Source organism: Catharus ustulatus, chromosome 3, assembly GCF_009819885.2.
Source record: "Catharus ustulatus isolate bCatUst1 chromosome 3, bCatUst1.pri.v2, whole genome shotgun sequence".
Classification (NCBI taxonomy): Eukaryota; Metazoa; Chordata; class Aves; order Passeriformes; family Turdidae; genus Catharus; species Catharus ustulatus.
The window spans coordinates 97,289,730-97,304,753 of record NC_046223.1 but is presented as its reverse complement, the minus strand read 5'-3'; positions in this window follow the sequence as shown (position 1 = coordinate 97,304,753).

The window sequence follows — 15,024 nt, the reverse complement described above, 5'->3', positions numbered from 1 at the left end:
AAAGTGTTGATTCGTGTTGGGGGTTGGTTTTTCCTTTTCTCTTTGTCTGTGGAATTGTTTCCCATTGACATGCTAAGATGACTGGGTCCTTGAGATGGGGGAGGGAGGGAACGACAAAAACTTCCCAAAAAAAACCTCCCTGTTTTTTTGGGAGTTTCTCTCAGAGGGAATGGGGGGCAACACCACAAGATTAGAAGCAGGTAAAAGGAGGGTGTGGGGGGCAGTTGCTCTCTCTTGCTTGCTCTTGACTTTGGAGGAGGAAGGTCACTGCTAGAACTGCCATCCCAATGCTGGGAGCTGCCTCCCCTTCTGCTGTTGGACCCTGCACCCCAGGCCTGCTAGGATACCCTCCCGCAAGATCATCGCACCTGCCCTGTCCACTGGGAATCTGCCAGAGCTGTGGTGGTAATTGCACCAAAGGGAAAGTGCCTGCAGCTGAGAACACTGGAACTGGGTTACTCTTCTGTTTGCTGTTAATTCCATAGTTGTTATTTTGTTTTGCCCTGTTATATAAACTAGTTATATATAGTTATATATACTAGTATATACTGTTATTCCTAGCCCCATATCTTTTCCTGAGTGCTCCTTAGTTTTAAAATTATACTAATTCAGAGGGAGAGGATTTACTTTCTCCATCTCAAGGGAGAGTCCTGCTTTCCCTAGCAGACACCTGTCTTTCAAACCAGGACAATTGGTTTAACTAAAATGTGCAGAGTCAGGTCAGCTGACAAGGACTTTGCTTCAACTTTTTCTCCCCTGCTCCTCAATTTAGGGAATTCTTCCTGAGGACTACTAAAGTTTACTTACAGTAATTTCACGAATACAAGCCGCACTGTTTTGACCAAAATTTTGCTCTCATACCGTGAAAACAGTTAATATTCAGGTGTGGCCAATATGTGAATAATTTTCTGACATTTTCAACCCTGGGAGTGCAAACCAAGTCAGTGCAAACTGCAAAGTCGAGCTCCTGCCAATTAAACCCTGCATTTACGTGGTTGTTACAAATTGATACTCTGTTGCACGGCAGGTGGAGCTGCTCTGTGCAGGCAGCACAGGGGGTGGGGAAGGCGGGGCAGCTCTCTCCTGCTTGGTCCCGCAGCTCAGAGGAGGCAGGGACAGCTCTTTTCTGCTGGCCCCGCGGCTTGGAGGAGGCAGCGACAGCTCTTTTCTGCTGGCCCCGCGGCTCGGGGAAAGCAGGGGCAACTCTCTCTGCTTGGCCCCACGGCTCGGGGGGCTCCCGTCCCCGCGTGCCGCCGCCACAGGAGCAGGCAGGCTCCATCCCCGGCTCCCATGGCCGCCGCAGGTGCCGGCGGGCTCTGTGTCCCCCCTGCCGCCGTGGGGCAGCGCCGGGCCAGGGTGACCGATCCCAGCGGTGGCGGCGTCCGGCCCCGAGCATCCCCGCCGAGCGGCAGCGCCAAACTGGGCCACCCAACCCTGTTGGCAGCCCCGAGCCCTCATGGCCCGAGCCGAGCCAGTAAACCCCACCCTGCCGCGATTCTGTTACTAATTGACAACTTTGTTGCACGCGGGTCCTCGCTGCGAACACAGAGCGGCTTATATTCGGGTGTGGCTTATTTATGGACAAAAAACGAAATGTTTGCCAACACCCAGCCACGCGGCTTATACTCAGTGTGGCTTGTATTCGTGTATTTACTGTACTTTGCAGTTTACAAGAGAATTTTTGGAGCAGCTGAAGGAGCTGAGGTTTTTTAGTCTGAAGAAAAGGAGTCTCAAAGTTGACCTTATCACTCTACAGCTGCTTGAAAATAGGGTGTAGTGAGGTGGAGGTCAATATTTTCTCTCAGGTAACAAATGACAGGACAAGAGGAAATGGCCTCAAGGTGTGCCAGGGGAGATTTAGATTGGATATTAGGAAAACTTTCTCCACTGGAAGGGTGTTCCTGTATTGGAACAATCTGCCCAGGGAAGTGTTAAAAAGGAGTGGATATGGAATGTGGAGACATAGTCTAGGGGTGAACATGACAGTGCTGAGTCAACAGGCCGACTCAATGATCTTCAAGGTCTTTCATAATCCTACTGATTCTGTGATTCTATGATGATGATGAAGTTAATAATAGCAACTACAACAACAACAATTATAGAAATAGTAACAACAACAAAATTCATCACAGCTTTTTTGAATGTGGAAACAAATTTACTTAACTCATTGTTTCAGGATAAGGCCCTTAGTACGAGTAACCATACAGAGAGAGGTATATATGGAGAACGTAGTATTTTATTTCTGAAAAGGTTGAGTGTTCTAGTAAATGAAAAAAATCTTGACTTTGACTTCTCCATAAAAGTAGAGATTAGAGAATTTTGCATGTTAAAATAATTTCTAAATTTTAAAAAATATACATAATTTGTCTATTTACATATATTTACTTATTTATGAGATATCTGTATTAAATGCAGGTTCCAATTTGTGGAATTCATTCCTTTCAACTCAGAGGACTATTGTAAATGAGAATGTAAAATTATAAATAAAACATATTTTCACAAGACTGTAATTTTAATTTGTCATTTGTAGTCCTATTAATATGAAAATCCCTGGGTTTAGTTTTGACTGTAATTAGATCTAAACTGAAATTGATGTTTTGCACAATGATCAGTCACATCTATAAAGGTGCACTTTAATGAAGCATACCCTTTTATTCCTTACTAATTACAATTAGAGTTTGAAGTTCCACTATGATTAGCATTTGATTATCACAGTGCTTTGTGAATAACAATATAATGACCTAATTTACAATAGAAAACAATAGATAAAAACAATTATTTAAAAAAAAATATGCAAAATATATAGAATAAAAAATAATTGAAAGAAAAATAGCACTTACCCTTATACATCCTTTTCACATCACCCAGTAAAACCTACCTGTGCTTCCATTTGTTTTAAAATTCCATTCTGGAAAAATATCTAGTTGTATATGGACCTTATCATTGTCACAAACTTTACTTGGAACTATTCTGTTATGCCAATATTATAGATGATATTTCAATTTCATAAAAAAAAGTCATCAGCACAATTTAAGTTATATACAGACATTTTGCTTAAAGGGTTGGTAAGGGAAACTCTTACTACTGTATCTGCTAAAGCTGCCCAGCTGTAAACTCTGAAGGAATTTACAAGGCTCACAGACATCAACAAAGCTACATAGAGCATTATCCAAAACTAGGTATTTTACATCTTTGGGATTTCTGATATTCAGTGCAAACCATCCTTTCCTTCTTATTTTATAATATAAAAAGAATATCTTTCAGCTATATGAAGGCTGTTTTTGTGATTGTCTTCAGAACTAAGCTCTTGCTTTTCAAACGACATACATACAAGCAGCCATTTTCTGTGCAAGGTTTCATACAATTTTTTAGATTGGTGGAGATATTCCTCTAGATCATGTAATCCAACCCCCTGCCATGGTCAAGGACATCTTTCACTCCATCCAGTTTGACTTTGAATACTACCAATGATGGGACATCCAAAGTTTCTCTGGGCAACCTGTTCAGGTGTCTCATCAACCTCATTGTAAAAAATTTCCTCCCTATGTCTAACCTAATTCTACAGTTTAAAAAACATTGCTCCTTGTTCTTTTACTACAGCCGTGGCAAAAAGCCTTTCTTCTTCCTTCTTATAAGCACACTCTAAGTATTGAGAGACCATGATAAGCTCTTACCAAGGCCATCTCTTCCCCATACTGAACTGCCAACATTCTCTCAGCCTATCCTCAGAGGAGAGGTGTTCCAGTTCTGTGACCCTCTGCTGGACTGTTCTAATAGGTCCATGTCTTTCTTGTGCTGGATACCTCAGAGGTGAATGCAGCAGATCAGATCTTAGGAGAGAAATGTAGAGCAGCAGAATCACTTCCCTCAACCTCTGGACCATGGGTCTTTTGAAGTATGGAGACAATTGGCTTTCTGGACTGGAAGTACACAGTACTGAGTCATGTCCAGTCTTTTATTCTTCACCCAAGTCCTTCTCTGCAGGTGTCTTTTTGATTAATTCATCCTCCAGTCTGTACTGATATTGGAGATTGCTCCAACTCAAGTGCAGGACATGGCCCTTGATCCTCGTGAATTTCATGAGTTTCACATGGTCCTGCAGAAGCAGCAGCCTGCAGGAGCCATCCTGGCCCTAACAAGAATCCTGTGTAGAAGAGAAACTTGTCACACTTAACTTTGATAAAGGCTTTCTTTTCTCTTGGGAAATATGCATACCAGAGGAATGGCTGAAGTCATAAACACCATATGTGAATGTTTCTCTTTTACCTCCTGGAACACAGGGAGGTGGCTTGTTTGAGTGAATGGCTGATAAAAGGCAGAAAAATCTTCCCTGCCCTGGTGTTTGCTCGTGTGGCTGTTTTGTCTTTCCTTCTGCACATTCTCAAGACTTTTTTCAAACTTTCCAATAGTAGAAAGATATAAATACTACTAAATATTGTGTGTGTAATAAAGATGGATCCTTCTGGAAGAAGCAGTGGTCTCTGGTTTTTTCCAAGTTGCTGCAAGTCCCATAATGAGTCAAGGTTCCACTGGATCACATCCATTCCCTCTATAGTTGCAACTGCACCATATCGCTTGGTATGATCCGCAGATTTGCTGACAAGGCAGTGTGCTAAAATTAAAATATTGAATAATGTGTGTCCCAATGCAGACCCTTGAGGTGTGGTAGGTTGACCCTGGTTGAATGCAAGGTGCCCACCAAAGCTGTTCAATCACACCATATCAGCAGTACAGAGGAGTGACTATATAATGAAAGGCTTGTGGGTCCGGATAAGGATAGTGAGAGATCACTCACCAGTTACCATCACCAGTGCCATTGGTTTCTGAAGAAAAATGTATCAATGCAGCACTTCATGTGGCCTGAAATCTTCTGAAAATAAAATGACATGTCTGGGAACAGATAGCAGATACCTGCCATACTTTAGAAGTGCTTCTGATTTACATGCATAAATATTTTATATTGCAATACAGTTCTGAAATTCACCAAATATTTTGATGTTGCTTTTACCTTAAAGAAGTTGAAGTAGGGTTACCCATGGGGCTCATAAGGGGCTCACCAGAATCCGCAGTAAGGTCTGGGAGTAAAATATGAAGAGAATGATTTTAACCTCTAACTTTCAAAAATAAATGGACCATGACATAGGGAGGTTTGCTAAAAGGAAATAACAAAAAAGAAACAAACCGCTCTTCATAAAATGAAAGGTCAAAAGTGAAAGGGCTATTTTCTGTAATCAGGTATTTTTTTCTCTTCACAGAGAAATGAATACTATTTTCTAGTGGAGTTACAAGCAAGTTGCAAAATTTCCGGCTACTAAGGGATCAAAGCTAGGCTAGAAAATATTTGTAAGCTTTAGTTTGGTAGGTAGATTGTTGTACTTTCTTTACCTCTTTGTTGTTTGGCTTCTTTTATTAGTATGTGTAGAAAGACAAAATATTAATATTTAATGTGCTCTGTACATCAGCCTTACTTCCTTTATTAAGACAAAATGTTCCTAGAATCACATACCTCAATACAATCAGTATATTTCTCCCAATTTACCTTTACTCTTTTGTTTCATGACTAGAATACTTTTTCTTCAAGTCTATTAATTAAACCATCATTAAGATTGAGGATGAAAAAAACAAAAAAAAAAAAAATTGAAGACAGCATTGTTTCAAAATTGTTGTTCTTAAGCAATATAAAAGTGGTAAAGATCTTGAAATGATTTAGTATTGTAGAGAAGAATAAAAAGAGGCAGATGCTCACAAGAAAACAAAAATGCAAAAAGCTACTTGAACATGAGGAGCTGTTTGCAGTCACAGTCTAGTGCTGGACATAAAAACACTGTTCTTCCTCTGTTTCTAGTAATTAGAACTATTGTGACATGCTGAAATATAATATACAATTGATTTTTTGTAATGTGCATACACACAGACAAACATCTTTTTTCAGATATGGATCTTGTCCTCTGTATCTCACAAGGAAACTTGGAACAATATCTGCCTCACAAAACTACTTTGAGGTTTGTAATGGAAAATTATAGGCAGCTGAAAGGTATAAATATGTATCTAGAAAGAGATTAACTCATTAAGTGTTGTAGTATCAAGTTAATGCATATTGAGGATAATTAAAAATATTATAAAGATGTTTCCCCGAGATTATGTAGAAAGGATTTTACTCAGTTCTGATAATTTTAGTTGCACTTGTCTTCAATAGAACAAATACCATGAAAGTATGCCATGAAATTATGTTCCTGTCTCAGAATTTTCCTATCTAACCTCAGAAAAAAGTGTGTCTGGATTACAAATTTTTCTAAGGTTAGAATTCAAGCATCATCTTACAAAATTATTTACACTCTCTGACTTATTATTTTTTTTTTTGTTATTAACAACTATTGATCTACTTGGACTATGTAAAAGTTCTGCAAAAACTGAAAGTCAGCTTGTAATGAGGTGTTGAGTATCCAATTCGGTCTATCTTTTGCCTGTATGTAAAATATTTTCTTTTTGTCACTTTTTTGACTTTTAGTTTATACATTTCAAACATTTTAGGCATAATATTAGCCATTGGGTAAGACCTCAGGATTAGACCAGTTTAACGTTAAACTTCTGGTGTTTTTCTAATGGTCTAATGATCTTGTTGTCTGTTCATTAGTAAGCTAATGTCTCTTGTTTGGTAAGCTAATCAAACCCTGAAACAATAGCTCTTAGTAATCTCAAGACATCGATTAAGACAATAACCTGTGGTAACCACTCCATTCCTCTATTCATGAAAAAGATGTAAGGTGACCATCCTTTGGAATTTGTTTTGCAATTTTCTTATTGAATGAAAGGATGAGACCTGCCATTTACTGTCCTTTCTATTGAGAAATCTTTTTAATTTCCTGGGAACAGACATGTTCTATTTGTTGAATGTGAGAAAAACTCATCTTATTAATTAAAATCTTAATTGTTTAAAATATCAGCTTAAGAAAACTGATGAACTTTGAGTTCCAATAAACATTTTCCTATGTGTTTTCTTTAATAATAACACTTCCCTTTGTTTTCAATTTTGATACTGCTCTGCAAAGTCTATCATCCCAAATCCATATCTGAAAGACTGATAGAAATATTCCATATATACAGTAATTTCACGAATACAAGCCGCACTGTTTTGACCAAAATTTTGCTCCCATACCGGGAATGCGGCTAATATTCAGGTGCGGCCAATATGTGAATAATTTTCTGACATTTTCAACCCTGGGAGTGCAAACCAAGTCAGTGTAAACTGCAAAGTCGAGCTCCTGCCAGTAAAACCCTGCATTTACGCGGTTGTTACAAATTGATACTCTGTTGCGCGGCAGGTGGAGCTGCTCTGTGCAGGCAGCACAGGGGGTGGGGAAGGCGGGACAGCTCTTTTCTGCTGGCCCCACGGCTCGGAGGAGGCAGGGGCTCTCTCTGCTGGCCCCGCGGCTTGGGGGGGCTCCTGTCCCCGCGTACCGCCGCTGCAGGAGTAGACAGGTTACATCCCCGGCTCCCATGGCCACCGCAGGTGCCGGCGGGCTCTGTGTCCCCCCTGCCACTGCAGGGCAGCGCCGGGCCAGGGTGACCGAGCCCAGCGGTGGTGGCGGCCGGCCCCAAGTGGCCCTGCCGAGCGGCAGCGCCGAGCTGGGCCACCCAGCCCTGTCAGCAGCCCCGAGCCCTCATGGCCTGAGCCGAGCCAGTAAATCCCACCCTGCCGCGGTTCTGTTACTAATTGGCAACTTTGTTGCACGCGGGTCCTCGCTGCAAACACAGAGCAGCTTATATTCGGGTGCGGCTTATTTATGGACAAAAAACATTTACCAACACCCGGCGATGCGGCTTATACTCAGTGCAGCTTGTATTCGTGAATTTACTGTACTTGTGCTACCGGAAAAACCTGATCCACTTGAACCATCAGAATAGCACAGCCTTGTTCTTCAGCAAGTTTCAGAAATCTATCTCAAATTTGTGAGTGACGTATCAACCTTCACTCAGTTACTTGAATAGCAGTATATCAATAATATCCAAGAAAATCCAAAATAGCACCTCCTTTACAAAATCTGAGAAGTATTTGTGTTTGAATAGGCAACATGTCTAACATGTTCACACAGCTCCATGTTTGGTTAGTGTGCATTACTGAATATATTACTGCATGATTTTGTCAAAATGGATTGAGAATCAACTCTTTATTTGTCCAGACAGATTCATAAACTAAATTATCATTAAAAAATAATAGTTTAGATAATTAGAAGTATGCATTCCAGTCTAAGAACATTGTAAATACATTTGTGGATTTAGCGTAGAACATTTATTATTTGCTTTTATTTGAAAATAAATATCCAATAACATGAAATCTTTGCAATAGATGGGAAATGTCAGGATAAGATTATCCTCTTTTTAGTTGTCATCATTCCTATGGTGACCCAGATATGTCATTTTCTGAGTATCTAAACACAGGGCTGAGCTGTGAACCTTCCAAGGAACAATTCTTTTCCAAGTTTCAGGTTTAAAATTGTAGTAAGCAGTTTTTAGAACTGTCTACTTTGAGTAAACTAGATACATAAAAAAGAATATATTCTAAAAAGGGGAAGTTGAAAGAATAAAATACATAAGAAAGAAAACTTAGGACTCTTTTATTTTTTTTTCCAGAGGAAAACTACCATTTTAAAAAGCAGGTTAAATTGGTTTCTGCAACTGATAAAATAATTGGGAAAAATTCAAAAAAAGCTTAATGACTGCTCTTTGAGTAGCATATTGTCCACAGTTCTTCTAGTGAATGAAAGTTTTTTTCCCCTGTATAGAGCAGCCTAAAAACACTTACACCTGACATACTTATCTTCAATCTTCTGTTGAGATAAGAAATATAAATTGAGAATATTGGTACTATTTTCTCATTATTATTTTATTAGGAGAAAGAGTTTTTCTCTTTTAAACCAGAACTTATATGATATATAATGAATAGAGAATATCCAAAAAGCGTCGCTAATTCAACAGAGTTGAAATTGAGTAGAGAGGATGAAATGGAAACAGATGTTTGGTATGGTACACAGATCTTCATTAAATGCATCAGCCTTTATTATTCACCTGTTATGCCAAATTATGATTATTTTGTCCAGTCTCAATATGCAGTTTTTCACTGTAGCAGTTCCAAAGGTTTTTAAAACTTTCACAGCTTTTTCTTTGGTTATCTGATGGAAACTACTGTCACCAGATTCTTAGATACTGCAAATTTCAGCACAACATAGTACAATCAAAATAATTTCTCTTCATAATTGTATTTCTCAAAACCACATTCTAATTCTCATTACATTTCAATGCAGCTTGTGCTGAAAATAACTAGTGTCACACAGAGGTCAATATGTCTTTCATACTGGATTATAATTAAATTTTATAAAATATTAATACCCAAAGCTAAGTGAGACAAAAACATTTATAGTCCACGCTTTCAAAAATTAAGAATTTCTACATAAATTATGATTCTGTACCACTCAAGAGCTCACTTTGATCTCCAAGTTACAAGATGAGAAAAAAAGAGTTGAAGACTTTTTAGCTAAGAGATTAATTTAAAACACACATATACACACATACACAGCAGTTTATACATAGAAATAAAAAAGTGCAAATATATTTAATTTTCTTTGAAGAAAATCTGAAATTCCTCTATCTTTCATCTAGCATCCTCATTCCTAACATGATTTATTCCTACAGGTGTAGTGTGTTGACCCTGGATCATGTTAGGACTCCAGGTGCTAATCAAAGCTGCTCTATCACTCCCCTACTCAGCTGGACACAGGAGAGAAAATATATGGAAATGCTCATGGATAAGGGCAGGTAGAGGTCATTCACTAGTGACCATCATGGGTAAAACAGACTCATCCTGGGGAAATCAGCTGAATTTATTACCAATCAAGTCAGAGCAGTATAATGAGAAATACTACCAAATGTTACAAAAAACTTTCCTCCCTCCCCTACCTTCTTCCTGGGCTTAATTTCACTCTGAATTTTCTCTGTGTCCTCCCTCAGACCAGTGCAGGGGGTGTGGATAAAGGGTTTTGGTCAGTTCATCATTCACCTGTTTCTGCCACTCCTTCTTCCTCAGGAGGATGATTCCTCACATTCTATCCTGCTCCAGTGAGGGGTTACTCCCATGGAAGACAGTCATCCATGACCTTCTCCAACATGGGTCCTTCCCACAGGCTGCAGTCCTTCATAAACTGCTCCAGTGTGGGTCCCTTCATAGTCAGGGGTCCTTCAGGAACACAGTGCTACAGTGTGGATGCTCCATGGGGTCACAAGGGCTGCCAGCAAACCTGCTCGAGTGTGGGCTTTCCATTGGGTCACAGTCCCCTTCAGGCATCCTCCTGTTCCAGTGGGTCCTCCAGGGGCTACAGGAGGATTTCTTCTCCACTGAGAACCTCCATGAGCTACGGGAAGAGAGCCTTGTCCACCATTGTCTTTGCCACAGGCTGCAGGGAAGTGTCTGTTCCAACACCGGGAGGAACAAATCCTCCTTGTTCTTTAGTGATTCTGGAGTCAACAAAATTGGACAATTTACACACAATCCACCCCTTGTCTGCTCACAATTAGAGCAACAGGAATTACCCACTGTGTCTTTACTTCCCACCAAGAAGGCGATGCCCAGGCACTCAGTGGGAAATAAGTCCTCAGTACATGCAGCATTTGCTCTGGGATTAAAATACTGTAAATAACAAGATCTCCATCTGGGTCAGCCCAAACAAACAGCAAGATGAAAGTTAGCCCATGTTTTGAAGTTGAAATTAAAAAATCAAGTGTCTCAAATATGTTTTTTGCAAAGGCAGAAAGCAGTAAAAATATTATTTTTAAGCATTAATTAGTTAAGAGTTAATAAGTTAAGAGTTGACATGTTATCAATATATTACAAATAATTAAATCATTTCTAGAACTGTCCTTAGCTAAAACTCTCTTTTAATTTTGTATGATTGTGTTTCAGGTTTTTTTATAGTCTTGGGAAAATCACTTTAACATATTGCCTGAGCATCTCTAGAAAATCTAATAAAATTCAATAAAAGTTATTATGAAGTTTATTTAACAATTTAATTTTCCAGATGATAAAAAAACACGCTGTGTAGCTTCCCTTCAATGTGTACTTGCATAAACATACAAACTTTGGTTCCAGTTGTTAAGAAGTGAATATTCTGAGACAGAGATAGGCAAGTCTAACCTGACTTGCTGTCTGAGTATCAGCATCTGTAGCAGAGCTGATAGAGTGAGAAGGAGGCAGTAGGATCTCTGATGAAAGCACAGGAACTGTGCATATAGACTTCAAGAATCATGGGATGCTGCCTTTAAACATGTTGGGAGACACTGTGGATAAGATGCAAATTAAAGGACAGCCCAAATGCAACATAGACAAATATAAATTACAGCAAACTGCAATTTTAGCATGAGCTAATTGCATAAAATTTGTGTTTCTTGAATGCAGATTTTTAGTGCATACAGCATTCATGTGGGAAGCAAAATGCACCCTCCAAATTGACTGAAGAAATTTGATGCATTTGTTGTGATTCCAAACAAAAAGACCGTAATTTATATTGGGAGGAGAATAAATTCTATTATTTTTACTGAAGCTCTGTACATGGAAACAAGAATATTCTGGCCAGGAGAAGAGCAAGAAAGATGAAACAGGACCAAAAATATGTTGCCATATAGTAATGAACAATCAATTTATGTGCAAAATTCAGCAGGGCATGGGGGTGAAGGCAGTGGAGGGGCACCAGAAAGAATCTTCAACAACATATCCCATCTCTTTTTGCTGACATTTGAATCTCTGTACAACTCTGAAACTATGTACACATGAAGTAATAAAATATTGAAATGTTATAAAATTATGTTGCTCATACATTTTTTTCCAAACTAGTTTCATTCAAATTTAACTCAGATGTGTCTGTGTAGTAAGTACTCTGATGTACATTTTTTGCTAAGTGCTGAGGGCTTTTGTCTGTGAGTCTGTGAGTTCCAAGGCTCAGAACTTGAACTCGTATTCCAGTAGTTCTAGCTGTTGACCATTTAGCAAGCCTTCTAAGGGCTAAAATTCAATGTAAAATTTCTCTTTTGAAAATTACGTTTACAGACAATATCTATGTCAATCAATGTTTAGAAAGTCCTCTGTCTGTTGATATGGAAGAAGTTCAGCTTGCTGTGCCATTAGTGTTGGCAATGCCAGTTTCCAGTGTAAGCCCACTAGTATGTTCACCAGTTACCAGGCTCACTGCATGGCCACATTCAGCCTCTGTGTACAATACCCCGAGATTAGATCAACTGGTGCTTACAGTGCTAAGATTATGTGTTTGATCCCTGTGTGGACCATTTACTTAAGAGTTCAACTAGATGATCCTTGTGGGTTCCTTCCAACTCAGAATATTCTGTGATCTGTGATAGAGATAAAAACTCAGAATGTCAGTCTGGGGAATGGTGGCGTAAAACAGAGAAGAAATAAAATAGCATTTAATGTCAGTAAAATATTTCAGATTAATTTTACATTCTCTGCTGTAGTAATGAAGATAATTAATAATGGTTACCCTTCCTCAGGATGGTTTCTGTCTGATGGTTCATTCTGTTTGTTTCAAGAATTTGAATTATATTTGGATTCAATTAAGCTATTTACTGTATTGCTTAGTGTTACTTCAATGCAGAATTTGCCATGAGCCCACGGTGATTAACCATATATACATTTATCAATTTACATTCGTTTTTAGAGAAAAAGTTGTGTCTGGTACCAAAAGCAGCACTAAAAAAAAAAAAAGAAAAAAAAAAAGAAACCCATTTCATAAGTTCTTTTAATAAGTTTTATTATTTTATCTTGATAAACACAATGTCAAAGCCAATACAAAAGTTTTCAGAACATCTCAGTAAAGTTGAACTTCAGTCCCTGCTTTATTTTTTCTTTCCCCCCTGTTAATTTTGTAAGTATTTCCTTTTAGTCAGGCTTTTCCCATGACATTCTACAGCTGCATCATGTCTAACTAGAAATAATTACTGAGACAAGAAAATTGCACTGAAACCTGGGCTGGAAATGAGATGACTGCAAATGTGGCCACACTTGGATTTTTACTTACTGGTTATAAAACTGAAATGTTTTGAGAAAGATTTGAAGAGAAATTAGAAGAAACTTCTTTAGGCAGAAGCTGAAAACTCAGCTGTGGGAATGATTAAAATGCCAAATATCACAATATAATCTTGTCTCTACCTCCCAGAAACTAATTTAGTATTGGTGAGGGGCATATCCAACCCTAAAATTTGGGGTTGATAAATGATGCATGAAAATATTCCTCTAAGCACATGCATGTGCTTGCACACAGAACCATGCAGAGATTTTCTGGGGCAGGAATGTTTGGATCACTTACAAGAATGTGGGAAGGAAAATAGCAGAGATTGTATCCTAATCTCATGAAGTCTCAACCTCTCATTTCTCTGTTCATTATACAAAAGCACATATATTGTTTGGACCATATACTCTGAAACAGGTGCTGAACTGCAGGACAAATAGGCTTCTACAACATAATTTTAGATGGAAAAATGACAATATTTAATGTCTTCAGGAATTAATTGCTGGAGTCATTTGCAATATAAATGATTTCCTGTGATACTGGTCCTTCAACGTTTCCCTATCCACTGTAAATTAGGACACAACAAACTTCAGTGCTTAGGAATATGACTACCCTCTGTCATTGGACATATTTTCACTTCTCTTCATGAGGAAAAAGTAAAATGACTCTCCAGAGGCACTCACTCTCTGGGTCAGTATTTACACAGAGCTTTTTCCACTGAAAACAGCACAAAAATTTGCTCTGGCAAGCAAACATGCATATGACATCTATGTGTACAGCTTTACCTTACCATTTTTCCTTTGCATGATAGATAATTTAATGGTAAAAAAATATCAGAATTTTAGAGCTGTTAATAATTTAAAAAACATATTCTACCTCAATTTTGCAGTAAGGCAAAGTTTTGTGCTGAATTTCCCTGGGATTTTTAAAAGTACATATTTACAATCACAGAAAATTAAACAATGCAGATCCATCTTTGCTCAGATTTTGGTATCACATTGATTGGGTTTTTGATGTCTAGCAAACCTTTAGTCTTATTTTGTTTAGGTATATGCCAGAATGTGGCATGTCTTACTGTATTAATTAGTAAACAGGTTTAATTAAGGAACCCGTAGCTGTAACTAATTCAGTAATTAATGTATAAGTTCTTTTATAATACAAAGCTTGGTAAAAAAACAGAATAGAAAAGGAAAACTAATATAGCATGTATTTTGGATTAGAAGTAGCAGATATAATTTACAGGAACTGTAAAAACTCATGGTCCATACTTCCTGCTCTTGAAATGGTGTGAGTTATTTTCAAATGCTGTACCAATATAAACAGTAGAACACCTTGGGAATGGGTTAGCATCTGTCACTCACCCTTGTTTTATTTAGAGATTGTTCTTAAGCCAATCCTAAAATTTATGTTTTTCATAAGAACCATAAGTTTTAACTGCCTCCTGGAGTGATTCATGAAATACTTTCTTACTACTATTCTTTTTAAAAAGAATGATTTTGAGTTACTGCTTGTTTACTCTGTGTCTTTCCTCAAAGTAATTCCTGTATGAATTACAGATAGGTAAAGCCAGGAAAACATAGTGCTGGATTTAGTTCACTATATTGAATAAATGAACACATGTTATGTTTGAAAAAACAGAGTACTTCTGATGTAAATTTCTAGACTCGGCATAGGGAATAAGACTGTACAGGCAGGGAGAGAAGCACATATTCATCTTTCTCACTGAACAGCAGGAAAGAAGTATTTCCCAAGAATAATACCAGCAGCTGCCTGAGATTAAATTATATGTGGAAAACGAAAACCATGCAGAATGCTAATTGCTTCAAAATCACGTTTAAAAGAGTAATATAATCTTTTTCAATCTAACCACCCCAGTTAAACTCCAATTATTCTTAATATATCAGTTGTGAAAATTTAGGAAGCAAATTTATAGGAGGGGAAAAAAAGGTTATAA